Source organism: Capsicum annuum, chromosome 7 (assembly GCF_002878395.1).
Source record: "Capsicum annuum cultivar UCD-10X-F1 chromosome 7, UCD10Xv1.1, whole genome shotgun sequence".
In the NCBI taxonomy this organism is placed as follows: domain Eukaryota; kingdom Viridiplantae; phylum Streptophyta; class Magnoliopsida; order Solanales; family Solanaceae; genus Capsicum; species Capsicum annuum.
In genome coordinates, this window is record NC_061117.1 from 174,912,013 (window position 1) to 174,924,264 (window position 12,252).

General features: G+C 35.1%; 1 long non-coding RNA gene across 1 annotated transcript; it reads left to right on the forward strand.

The window, feature by feature from the left end:
- The first annotated feature begins 1,762 nt into the window (after positions 1-1,762).
- On the forward strand, positions 1,763-11,099 carry LOC107878079. The gene is made up of 5 exons (XR_001676717.2): positions 1,763-2,149; positions 2,443-2,490; positions 3,340-3,527; positions 9,963-10,107; positions 10,529-11,099. It is a non-coding gene; the product is annotated as an uncharacterized LOC107878079 (long non-coding RNA).
- The last annotated feature ends 1,153 nt before the right edge of the window (positions 11,100-12,252 follow it).

Genomic DNA, 12,252 nt, shown 5'->3' on the forward strand with positions numbered 1-12,252 from the left:
TATTGAAAACATATAACTAAATTTAATTCAAATTGATTTTCAAATTCCTAAAATGATTTAGATCAAATAAAACATAAATAAATTCAAGTCGAAGTGACTTTCAACACAAAATGATTCTGAAATTCCTTACAAGATTATAACTAAATTCAAATCAAAGCAAAGAGAAAACGATTTATATATTTAACCAAAAACTAATGGAATTCAAATTTATTATTAACCTGAACAAAAGCTTGAGGAACATGATTTTCAACAAAAATGATAGCAATAGCTGCAACGTCGAGAAGCGAAATTAGGAAAAAAAACCAAAGCAACTACAAAAATAAAGATTTGATGGAAGTTATGACAATAGACAGACTGAGAGATGGATAAGGCGGTGGAGAAAGGGATGGGAATAGATGCAGTGAGAGATGATTGAGGAGGTAGAGCATCATATAGTAAAATTGAAAAAAAACTTCAGGAAAAGACCATTTTGCCCTTGGAAGCAGGCATGACGATCATCACATGCTTCCAAGGCTCTTCTATGTATTAAAATATATTAACCTAAATGAAAGATTGAGGAACATGAGTTTCAACAAAAACAATAGCAATAACTGTAGCACCGAGAAACAGAATTAGGAAAAAGAAAACCAAAATAGCTACAAAAGTAAAGATTTGATAGAAGGGCTAATAATAGACAGACTGAGAGATGGATGAGGTGGTGGAATAAGGGATATGAATAGATGCAGTGAGAGATGGTTGAGGCGGTGGAGCATCATGTAGTAAAATTGAAAAAAGACTTCAGAAAAAGACTATTTTGCCCTTGGAAGCAGGCATGACGACCATTACCTGCTTCCAAGGCTCTTCTATTTAAAATATTAATTAGAATATAGATTGTGGAGTGCAAGTGATTAAATTCTTGTAATAAATGACATAAACAATCATGTGAACGACCAATATGAGACATCCTCATTTATTTATAAAAGTAAAATAATATTCTCTTCGTTTTATATTAGTTGGCTCCTATGGACTTGACACATCTATTAAGAAAATATTAATTAGAAACTTATATTACCAAATTAGCCTCATTAATTATCCTTTGAAAATATAAATTTAAGTAAATACACTTTATTTAGTCATTTAATGTTAAGGGTATTATTGAAAGAATATAATAAAATTCTCTTGATTTCATCAAAGGAAGAACTAAATTAAAATAAATATTTTTAGAAAGAGGACAAATCAAAATGAAACGAAGGGAGTATCAACTTAATATGATTTTTTAGTTATATAATAATTTACTTATCTAAATATGATTAACTTTTTCCCGAAAAAAAACTATTAATACCTTCTTATTATGTAAAACATTATTTATTTTGAACCAAGTGTAAAAGCTAAAGGTTCTGCTCCCTATCTCTATATTTATATAAATGATTTTTTGTCGGTCTTTACAAAATGACATATTTCTTTAAAATATTATTTTATTTTTAATGAAATAATTTATAATCATAAAAATATTCATGATATATTTAGATCATAAATTTTAAAAGTCTATTTTTATCTTGTTAAACTTTGTGTCAAGTCATACTATCTTATTTAAATTGAGACAGAGAACAAACTATAAATTGAAAGAGGAAGAGAGAGCAAAAAAATATTCTCACAAAAGTTACTATAATATTACTATCCAATTAGATCAGTCCACATGGAATGAACCTAAACGAAAAGGAATGAATGTGCATACAAAATAAAAATTTCTACTATATAGAAACATCACCAATGGAACGACCAAGGGTAAGTTTGTTTTTTCATTCTCAATAATATCTTCCTATGTGGCAGTGTCCCATCCACAATTAGTGTTTTCTACAACACTTTCTAGAATCATTGTTTGCACCAACCTACTGAGCTTTGTAGTGCATCTTCATTCAAGTTTGCAATCTTCTTCTTTTCTTCTTTCCTTTTCTTTGCTTTTCTGAAATTTCTTTATACTTTCCAATTTCTTCCTCTTCTCTTCTCTTATCTTACTTCACCACTGACAGATCTTTAATTTCTTTATAGATCTTCTTCATACACTGCAGCCCACAATTATTGTAGTGTATGTTGTAACCCACACAATCCACCCAAATCCAACTGGGTCTCTTTTCTTTGTTACCATCGAAGTGGTAATTTGGAATTCTAGGTATATGATGGAGTAGTCTTGCTATTTAGGATTTAAATATTTTTTGCTGGATTCAGAGTTTAATGATGACGTCGAAGCTTGTGGGTGTTAGTACTACTCAGAACTAGAAAGATATGTACTGAAGAATGTCATCTGATAACATTAAAGGATTATCAGATGTTCCACTTCAGTTTTCCTTCTTTTTCTTCATGCTTTGTTTGGAGTACAGATTTGTAGGTTATATTAGTTCGTTATTAGAATTTCCACCAACTAATCATGCAGACTGAATTTATGAAATTTTATTTGACATGCAGTGTTAAATTGGGGATTTTGAACCATTTCTACTTGTTTTGAAGCAACAGGTATGTGTTTCTTTGGATTTATCCATTCACTGTATGTTTAACAGATGTCTGGTGGTTTCAACCTCTTTTTTGCACGTATAGCATCTGCTTGGTAGCTGGAAATTCCTTTTCTTTAGATTTTCTTGGGTAATACATGCCTTATATAGATCTGTCCAAGTGAAACAAACAACCTTAAGAGGTAACTTAGTCCTCTAAATGATTCTCCAGGGTCAGTTATCTATTAAGGGGTTTCAAAAGCATAACTGATTGTAACCTTTCTTTACTGTGTAGACACCCCAATATGATACCCCCTATTTGAGCTTGTCAACTGTCTGACGACTGATGTGATACTGTTGTAGTCTTGCAAAAAGATCTAACAACTCATTCACTTCCCAGTCATGCATGTTTTTTCTGAATATCAGTTCCCAGTTATTCCCATCTTTGTTAGCAGCGATCACAGAGTCAGGATCTTGAGCTATTCTGAACAAGATTCAAATTTCATCCTGAAGAGTCTTTTACATTTTTCCATTTTATAAGAAAGATTTTTTGTTAAGCGAAATGCTTTTTGTGGAACTTTAGAGAATTAAAAAAAATCTAATGGTAAGTTATGCCCAGGAAAAATATTACCAGAGATTTTATTAACCTGTAAAATACTTATGCAGATTTGACTATTGGTTGCTTGTATAGTCTTAGATACAAAATCTCAATATGAATAGACAACTTAAATATAACATTTTATTGCACTTATCTCGCATCAGATGTGTCTTCCTATGCTTATGCTTAGAACTTCACGTGAAAAACCTACTTTCTGTAGTTTAGTTTATGTCATCCACTTTGAAATCTCACGACTTAATAATTTGATGTGGACAGGTAGGATATTCAATTCATATAGGCGGGCTGATGTGATTGGACGTGGAAGAACTATCTGTTGATTATATTATATTACAATTTGGGCATCTCCGCTGATTCCATTTCATATGGGGAGGACAGAGAACATCAGCTCACCTCCCCAGAACATCAGCTCAATGATGGAAGATCATTTTGGGCGTCAACTAAAGGTTTTATTTGCTTTAGGCATTGAATGTTCTTCTTTCTTTCTTTCTTTCTATCTATCTAATTTCAAATCTTTATTTTTGACAACTATCTGAAGTTTATGATATTGTACTTTCTATTTATTTTTTCTTTGCACATAGTTCAATACTGTTGGTGTAAATATAGTTTAACTACAGGAAAGCAAAAAAAATAAAAAAAGGTTGTCAACAAAAGATGGTAAATTTGTTGTGTCTTTGAATTTAGTAGGTGGAATTGAATTATCCATCATTCTCGATTGTTTTCAAGAGCGAGAGTATTGTAAAATACAAGCGTGTGGTTAAAAATATGGGGAGGAATTTAAATACGGTGTATGAGGAAAATGTAAATGCACCATCATCCATGGAGGTGAAGGTGACTCCAAGTAAGCTCAATTTTAGTGAGGAAATGAGTAGTTTGTCATACGAGATTAGTTTTAGCAGCAGTAGTGGAAGTGTTGGGTTGGAGTAGGTGAAGGGTCTTGAATCGGCATTTGGATTAATTGTGTGGTCTGATGGAATTCACAATGAATGTGAGGAGTCCAATTACAGTGCGTTGGTTATCCTCCTTTGATGTGTTTGTCTATTTGATGATCATGACTATGCAGTAGAAGGTGTTCTCTGCTCAACTGCAGATCCGTGATGGTCCAAAAGAATGACACGAGGGAAAATTCGAAAAGGGTAAAAGAAATATTGAAGGACCATCTTCCTGTCGAAATAATGCTAAAATTTTCATTGGTGTCCTGTTTTATTATTTCTAAATGTTTGTCAGCCATGTACACTTGATGATTTGAATACGTGATTATGAGGTAGAACATACATGATTCAGTCTCTTTACTACTTTAAATTATATTGACTTAATTGATGTTCCCCTATAAATTAGAAAGTTGTTGGCATTGTAATTTTATAATCTTACTACAAGATCACATCGTTGATTAATTTTGAAGCTTCTATCTGAACAATAAACTATTGCAGACCAATAAATTTCTGGTGTTGTTATCTAGTTTCTAAGATTTCATGGACGTAACAAATTTTTCATGCAGTACTTGAGCGTTAGGGCCTCTACATAGAAAGAAAGCTGTGTGTATCGGCCTAGATCAAAGGGAAGATACGACTATGCTTTTTCAAAGGAAAGTAAGACAAATATAGGCCAATTAAATTAATATATTAGTGCCACTGTTAATGGAATCTCATGAATCAACATGACATTGGCACCATTCTTATATTTGCTAGCTGATGCAATGGTCTGTAATGACATGATTTTCTGGAACCAAAATGTCACACGGTGCTCATGATCCCGAAGGACCACAAGCCAAACCTCTACTAATATCTATACCTGAACACTGCATAATATAGATAATAAATGCAGCAACTGGCCATAAGGTTCAAAACATCTGAAAATACTCAAAATTGAAAACTGAATACTGATATATCTGTCTGAAAAGCCCCTAAACTATCTGAACAGTGGAGTTGATAGGACATGTCCCCAACTACTCTGTCTACTGAAAATAAATAAAATCTGATATAAAAATGATAAAAGGATCATCCTCGAATGAAGAGGACTCACGGCTACGTCTACTGTTGCTGGCTGGGACTGAACTGCTAAGGGTACTCTGGATCTCGTGCCTCTGAACCTATGGTGTCAAATAAAACACCATAGTGCAAATGTGTCTGTACGGGAATGTACCGAGTATGAAGATGAGGTAAGGCTAAATGCAAGGGCTTATGTATGAACAATTACTTAACTGAATAATCATGAGAGCACTGAATGAGAACACATGCATGAATGGATGAACCATAACTAAAATCATCGCGACTCAAAATGTTGAAACTTGGATACTACTTTACTGCTATTTGAACTCACTACTAATATTTGAGATACTGAACACTGAATCAGCTGATACTGATTATTGAGTACTGGAGTTGAGATCAGTCGTATCTAGCGAGTGATCTCAAAAACTGATAATACTGAAACTGATTAACTGAATCTACTCATATCAATGATTGAATTCTGAGCTTTCTACTCTCGACTGACTGTATCGAAGATCAAACCTCTCTAACTGATGATTCTGGAATCTACTATCAATGATAAGAGATGATCATGTCCGAATCTGACAAGAAGAATACTCAACTGAATCTGAGACTGAGATCAAGCCTATCTGATGGGTGATCTTGGGATCTAATAATGAGATTACTTAACTAAATCTGAGACTGAGATCAAGCCTATCTGATGGGTGACCTCTAGATCTTATAACAAGAATACTCAACTGGATCTAAGACTGAGATCAAGCCTATTTGACGGGTGATCTCGGGATCTGATAATAAGAATACTCAACTAAATCTGAGACTAAGATTAGGCCTATCTGACGGGTGATCTTGGGATCTGATAATGAGATTACTCAATTGAATATGAGACTGAGATCAAGCCTATCTGACGGGTGATCTCTAGATCTAATACAGAATAACTTTATATGGGACCAAGCCTATCTGACAGGTGGTCCATGAATCAATGGAGCTATCTGCGTTCCTCACTGAGATAGATGATTGTATCTGATAGTCCTGATTTCTGAATATTGATTCTAAAACTATAATTGTGGGAAGTAGTCACTTAACTGACATGCCCCAAATCTCAACTGGTGGGGTCCAACCTGTAACCTCAGCTGGAAGAGTGTCAATACCGTTCCACAGGTAAAGACCTCTCTGGTCAAGCCTATTTGACGGGTGACCCTCACAGGAAGTCAAGCCTAAGGCAATATAATAGTCAAGCCTATCTGATGGGTTACTAGCCTTTCCTTACGGGTGACTTCTGCATCCTGCGGTGGCTACGCTGTTCTAGAGTTCAAGGATTGCTCCTAACATCTCTGTCTCTTTGACGGGGAGCTGCCATCCCTGCCTTCACTCGGTGCTAGCTCCTACTCCCAACTGAAAGACTCTGAACTGATTCTCAACTGAACACAAACTAAGCTGAATCTGATACTGATCATGTTTCTCTAATGGTCCGACTGAGTTAAGCTAAATTTAGTTGGTTACGTATCTGACGGAATACTACTGAACCTCGTTATCTAACTGAACGACACTGAGCTTTGAGTAGAGTACTCGATCACTACAGAGGTCAGAACTGAACACTTGAATACTACTAGATCTGAGTTGGGTACAGAACTGAGGCTAGATTACTAGCGATAATGAGATTACGACGATTACAGAGATTACTGAGATTTCTTAAATTTTGTATCTGTCTGAGAATACAGAGTTCTATAACTCGCTGAGTTTTGAGAATCATGGCTCAACTGGAATTATCGTGAAAACTGACACGGGCTCTAGACAATAGCTAAATTATTGGGTATAAATACCCCCAGGACTCGATAACATAAATGTAATGCATAACCATTCTTGAATTATCAAGACCGTGTACATTTTTTCACCATCATAATCACATCTCTTTAAGCATTTGGGAATCATAAACATGTGATAGTATAGGGAGACATGCTATTGGCTCATACTCCCTTCAACAAGATCTTGCATCAAACACTTAGCATGTATCGAAGAGCACATAATTGGGGAATTTCATGCTATCATGTTACAATTCATCCACTAAGGCTTTTCAACAAACACTTGGCATGCATGGGCTTGCACACAATTGAGGATTTCTAATCAACATGCTAGAATGACTCTAATTCCTTCACATAAGCATTTTATCAAACATATTGGGAGAATGCTTTGCTTATTCAACAATTTCTACACCTAATTGACATGAACACATCACTTAACAAGCAATTTGAAGAGGATTTATCATGAACATCACATGAACATCACATACTAAGGTCAAGGCTTGAAAACCTTATAAACAAACATGAATCACAACTCAATAATAGCATGAACATCAATTTCAACTCACATGAATCATGAAAACTCATAAACATAAAAGCTTTGAAATTTAGAAAAGGGTTCTTGAGCTTCTTGCATGAAAGGGACCCAAGAATCAACATCTGCATACCTTAGAGAAACTCTTTCTTGAAAGTTCTTGGAGAGATTCTTGATTTATCTTAAAGAAGAAGGAAGGGTTTTGATTTTATAGAAATCCTAGTTTTTGATGTTGAAGAGAATTGAGAGAAAACAATGATATTTTGGGTAAAATGAGGCCAAATCCAGTGTTAAGGAGTATATATAGGGGTTGGGAAAATACCCTTTTTGCCTTTGAAATTAAACTGAAAAATCCTGATTTTACATGCTGGTGTGACGCGCCATAATCATGCCAGCTTACTGGAAATTGGACAATCGGGAAACTGCTTGATGGCGCGACGCAGTGGAAATCGCGTTGCCACCTTGGTTGCGAACTGGAAAGGCATCGCGATGCGGTAGAATCGCGTTGGTGCACTAGAAATTAACAATTTTGAAATTAAGCCTTGGTGTGACGTGCCATAATCGTGGATGCTCACTGGATTTTGATGATTTCCACTTTGGCTGGCTCCGCGACGCGCCAAAGTGGTTGCTATATTAATAGCCAGTGAAGAGAACTCATCTATCCCTAGGGTTGGAGTAGATGTGTTAGTGAAGGACAGACTGCTTGATAAGTTAAAGCAAGGCCCTCTGTAAGTAGTTGTATGCGTTGTTATCAGGTATCAAGTTCTTTTCGTAGACATAGTGAATTTACCTATAGTGTTTACTCTTCTACATAGATTTTGGAGTGTCGAGACATGGTCTTTGCAAATATTTTAGAGGCCGTGGAAGCTATTGCTAAAATCTTGACAGAAGTTGGGCTTGAATATTTCTGCTATCTTAGTGATAGCTCTATGGAGGAGCGCACTAAGAATTTGCTTGATTTCCAACAGGAAGGTGGTATTTTTGTGTGCACGGATGCTGCAACATGTGGTATTGACATTCCAAATGTGTCATATGTTATTTAGGTTTGTTTTTAAAGTGAATGCATTGTTTCTTATCTCAATCAGTTTCTGGGGTTAATCAACTACTTGTACATTGATTTTATTAGAGGTACAAGATAAATGTACTTATGGAGACCGACAATCGGAACATCTAACCTAGAAGTTTACAAAAATTGAAGTTTTAAAAAGATTTTATCATCTTTACAACTTATGCCTCACTGTCATAAAGTCGTTCAATTTTTGTGCATACCTTTATTGGCATTGTAGTTTCATATACATGTATTTTGCACTCAATTGTCTTCATGGTATTTTTTTCCCTCATTCAAGGCAGAGTTTGCCGCGTCCGCTGTAGAATTTTTGCACAGGGTCTGTCTCTCTCTATTTTTTTTGAAATTGATAATGTTGCAAGGGAGTCAATCTTTTACTAGGTGCTATCAATGTGCTCCATTTTTTAGGGTTTATATATTTGACATTGGATTGATAATTTTTAATTAAGCATGACAATTATGATAACTCTAACGTAACTTGTAGAAAGTTGAACATAAAACTTCTCCGTAGCAAAAAATGGTAAAAGAGGAAAACTTAGGTATGGATAGGACTAATTAAAACAAATTTAGTTGTTAATTCAGTACATGTATATCTACTATATCTACACATTCATACCCACCTGTGTTTTAGTCAACTTCTAAATAGAGAGGAGATCAGATAAAGAAGTGGTGCATTGTTGTATGCATGTACATATAAGGTAGAAAAGTTTGGAACAAGAATTGATATAGCTTCTTAACCTGCTTGTTGTATCTCAGTTGCTTTGTTCTCTAGCATTATATCGCATTACTTTTAGAATCCATGATATGCCTCACCATATGAGGAACCAACCTTGTCAAAATAGTTGGTACTGCTATTTATCTTGTTTGGTTTTTATTTAAGAGAGGGGAATATGGAGAACCTAATCAAGGAGACAAGATATTGCATGAAACCTCAGTACCAAAGTACTGAAAAGAGTGTCTTAAGTGGTCGTGTTTGAGTAACCTTAAACCAAAGTATTTCTATTGACTATCAAATTGACATGCCTTTCGTTATTTGAATTGCTAAGGTCAACTTATTTATCACCTGTCTGAAACTTTCCAGTCAATTAGTATTGGTCCTGGATACATTCTCCTTCAAAGATCACAGGATTAGTATTAATTTCAAAAAGGGATCACATGATTAGTATGCTGATCCCTTGTTCCCTTAATATGGGACATATAAAGAATACATCACTGGTCTTGAGTATTCAAATGAATGTCAAGGATATGTTGTTTTTATTGAAAGAAGGTGTTGGTGTTGGACACAGCAAAATAAGTTACTGGTAGAAAGGACCAAATCCCAAGCATTTCCAGCCTAGGCTGTTTGCTTTTTTTTCCTGATTGCACAAATCCATGTACAGTTGTTTGATGTCTTTTTTAGATAAAGTTCTTTATTGATTTTGTGCTATTATTACCTTCATCTGTGTCGTATGTAAATCTATCTCATTTCTCCCCTCTAAGGTTGTTATTATATGCATCAGGTTTTCAGCCTGGACAAGTATTATTGGTTCATCCCCACTTACTCAGAAGAAGATTTAAGAAGTATACTCTTCATGGTCTTGAATACCTGTTAAATCCTGAACTCGAGTCCTAAGAATTGTAGGGGTCATCAAGTACATTACCAAGGTGAGTTTGTTTTTCTCTTTTTCTAACAATCATATAGTAGTACCTCATGCCCATCCTACGCGATCACGTATACTAGCGCTGTGCAGAAACTAAAGGAAGATATAGTAGAGGCTCGAGCAGCCAGTCAAAAGATGCAATGATATGTATCGATAATTTGTATTTGACTCGAGTATCCGTTTGGGGAAATGGGTTGTGTAAGATAGAAATTTTGCTTATGTCTCAAGTCTGACAAATGGTTTAAATGTAATTTGATTGTTCAAAAGTATCTGGTTGACCTACTATAAAAGTTTCACAGCCCTGTTAGTTCCCTTATTTGCCTCTATAACTAGAGAGTCATTTTTAGACAGTAGAGCAATTAGGGTAACTTGTCGTCCTTATAAAATTTCTTTGTGATTTGGTTCATATGACCCCTTTAATGCAGTTCATAGGTGCATGCTAACAACCACCAATTTTTTGTGTTGTTATGGAGTATCTGTCAGAGGGTTTTTTGAGAGCATACCTCCACAAGCTTGATCATAAATCCCTAGCCCTGAAAATTGATGGCACTTTCCATGTATATTGCTCATGGAATGGAATATATTCATTCGCATGGCATTATTCATCGGGACCTCAAACCAGAGAATATTCTTATCAATGAGGATTTTCACCTGAAAATTGCTTGTGAGGAGGCATACTGTGATCTCCTGGTTGATGGCCCAGGAACTTACCGTTGGATGGCACTAGAGATGATCAAGAGAAAATCATACGGCAAAAAAGTTGACATATATGGCTTTGGACTTATTCTATGGGAAATGGTGGCTGAAACCATTCCTTATGAAGATGTGACACCAGTACATGCTGCTTTTGCTGTTGTAAACAAGTATTATCTAACATTTGGTACCTTCTTATTCATATATTTCTGAAACTCTTGTAATATTTTGTTATTTATGGACTTTATATTCAGTTATGAAACACATACTTGTGGATAGTGGAATAAATAACTTTGATCTCTACATGGCTGCACACTTTGATGTGATAGCAATCCACATGCCCCCAAACCCCTCCATCTGTCCTCTCAGCAAATCCCCTCTCTTGATGCTTCTTCATAAACTGTGAATTAAAAATATATTGAATCCTAAAAGAACTTATTTTTGAGACCTTTCAGAATATGAGACCACCTATTCATGGGGACTGCCCTCTCAGCCATGAGAGCTTTAATTGAACTATGTTGGGCTTTGAAACCTGAAAAGAGACCTGAGTTTTGGTAGATTCTGAAGGTACTGGAGTAGTTTGAATCATCAGTCGCTCATGATAGAACTTTGAACCTTATTCAGAAGTTAATTTGTCAAGATCAAAAGAAAGGGCTTCATCATTGGATCCAAAAGCTTGGTCATGTACATCAAACTGCTGCATTACATCAAAATGTTTCATCAATGTCCATGCCAAAACCTACATTTGAATTTTCTTGATGATCTGACTTTAATAGTTTTACCAGGTCTCTGTGTGATGAAACTGCTTTTGGTTACATACCGTTGTATATCTCTATTCCATTATTAAGCCAATGTGAATTATTAGACTTTAGGTATGCATTGTGGTGGCCTGTGTCATTTTACCTTATTGGTACACAAAGTATGATCATTAATTCTTGAATGCAAGTGCCATCTGCAAGGGCTTGTTATAGCCTTTGTAATTTTGTATGATGGGTACACAAAATATGATCATCAGATTTTGGATGCAAACGCCATATGTAAGGTTAGGTTAAGCTGGATGGAATAAATTCTGCACTTTTAATTGGTTATTATATACTTGTTAAACCAAGATAACCATTTCTAATAAAGATATAGTGCTTTTACTTGCATATTTTCCTGAAATTTTCTGCCAAGGTTTGTGATTTTTGTATTTTGCTGAAGTATGACACCTACACGCTGCTGCTGCTGATTGTTAGTGATATAACTAATGCAGCTTGTTAATTGTTGCATGTGATTTGCATTAATTGTTGCATGTGATTTGCTACCCTTCTTTTGCATGTTGTTATCGGTAATATTAACTGAAACATTGCCACATGTCATTTTTCGACATTAAAGTTACAATGTTGATTTAGAGAAACTGATTGGTTGACATTGGATTTACTTAGCAACTCAATATATCTGTCTGCCAACAGGTTGT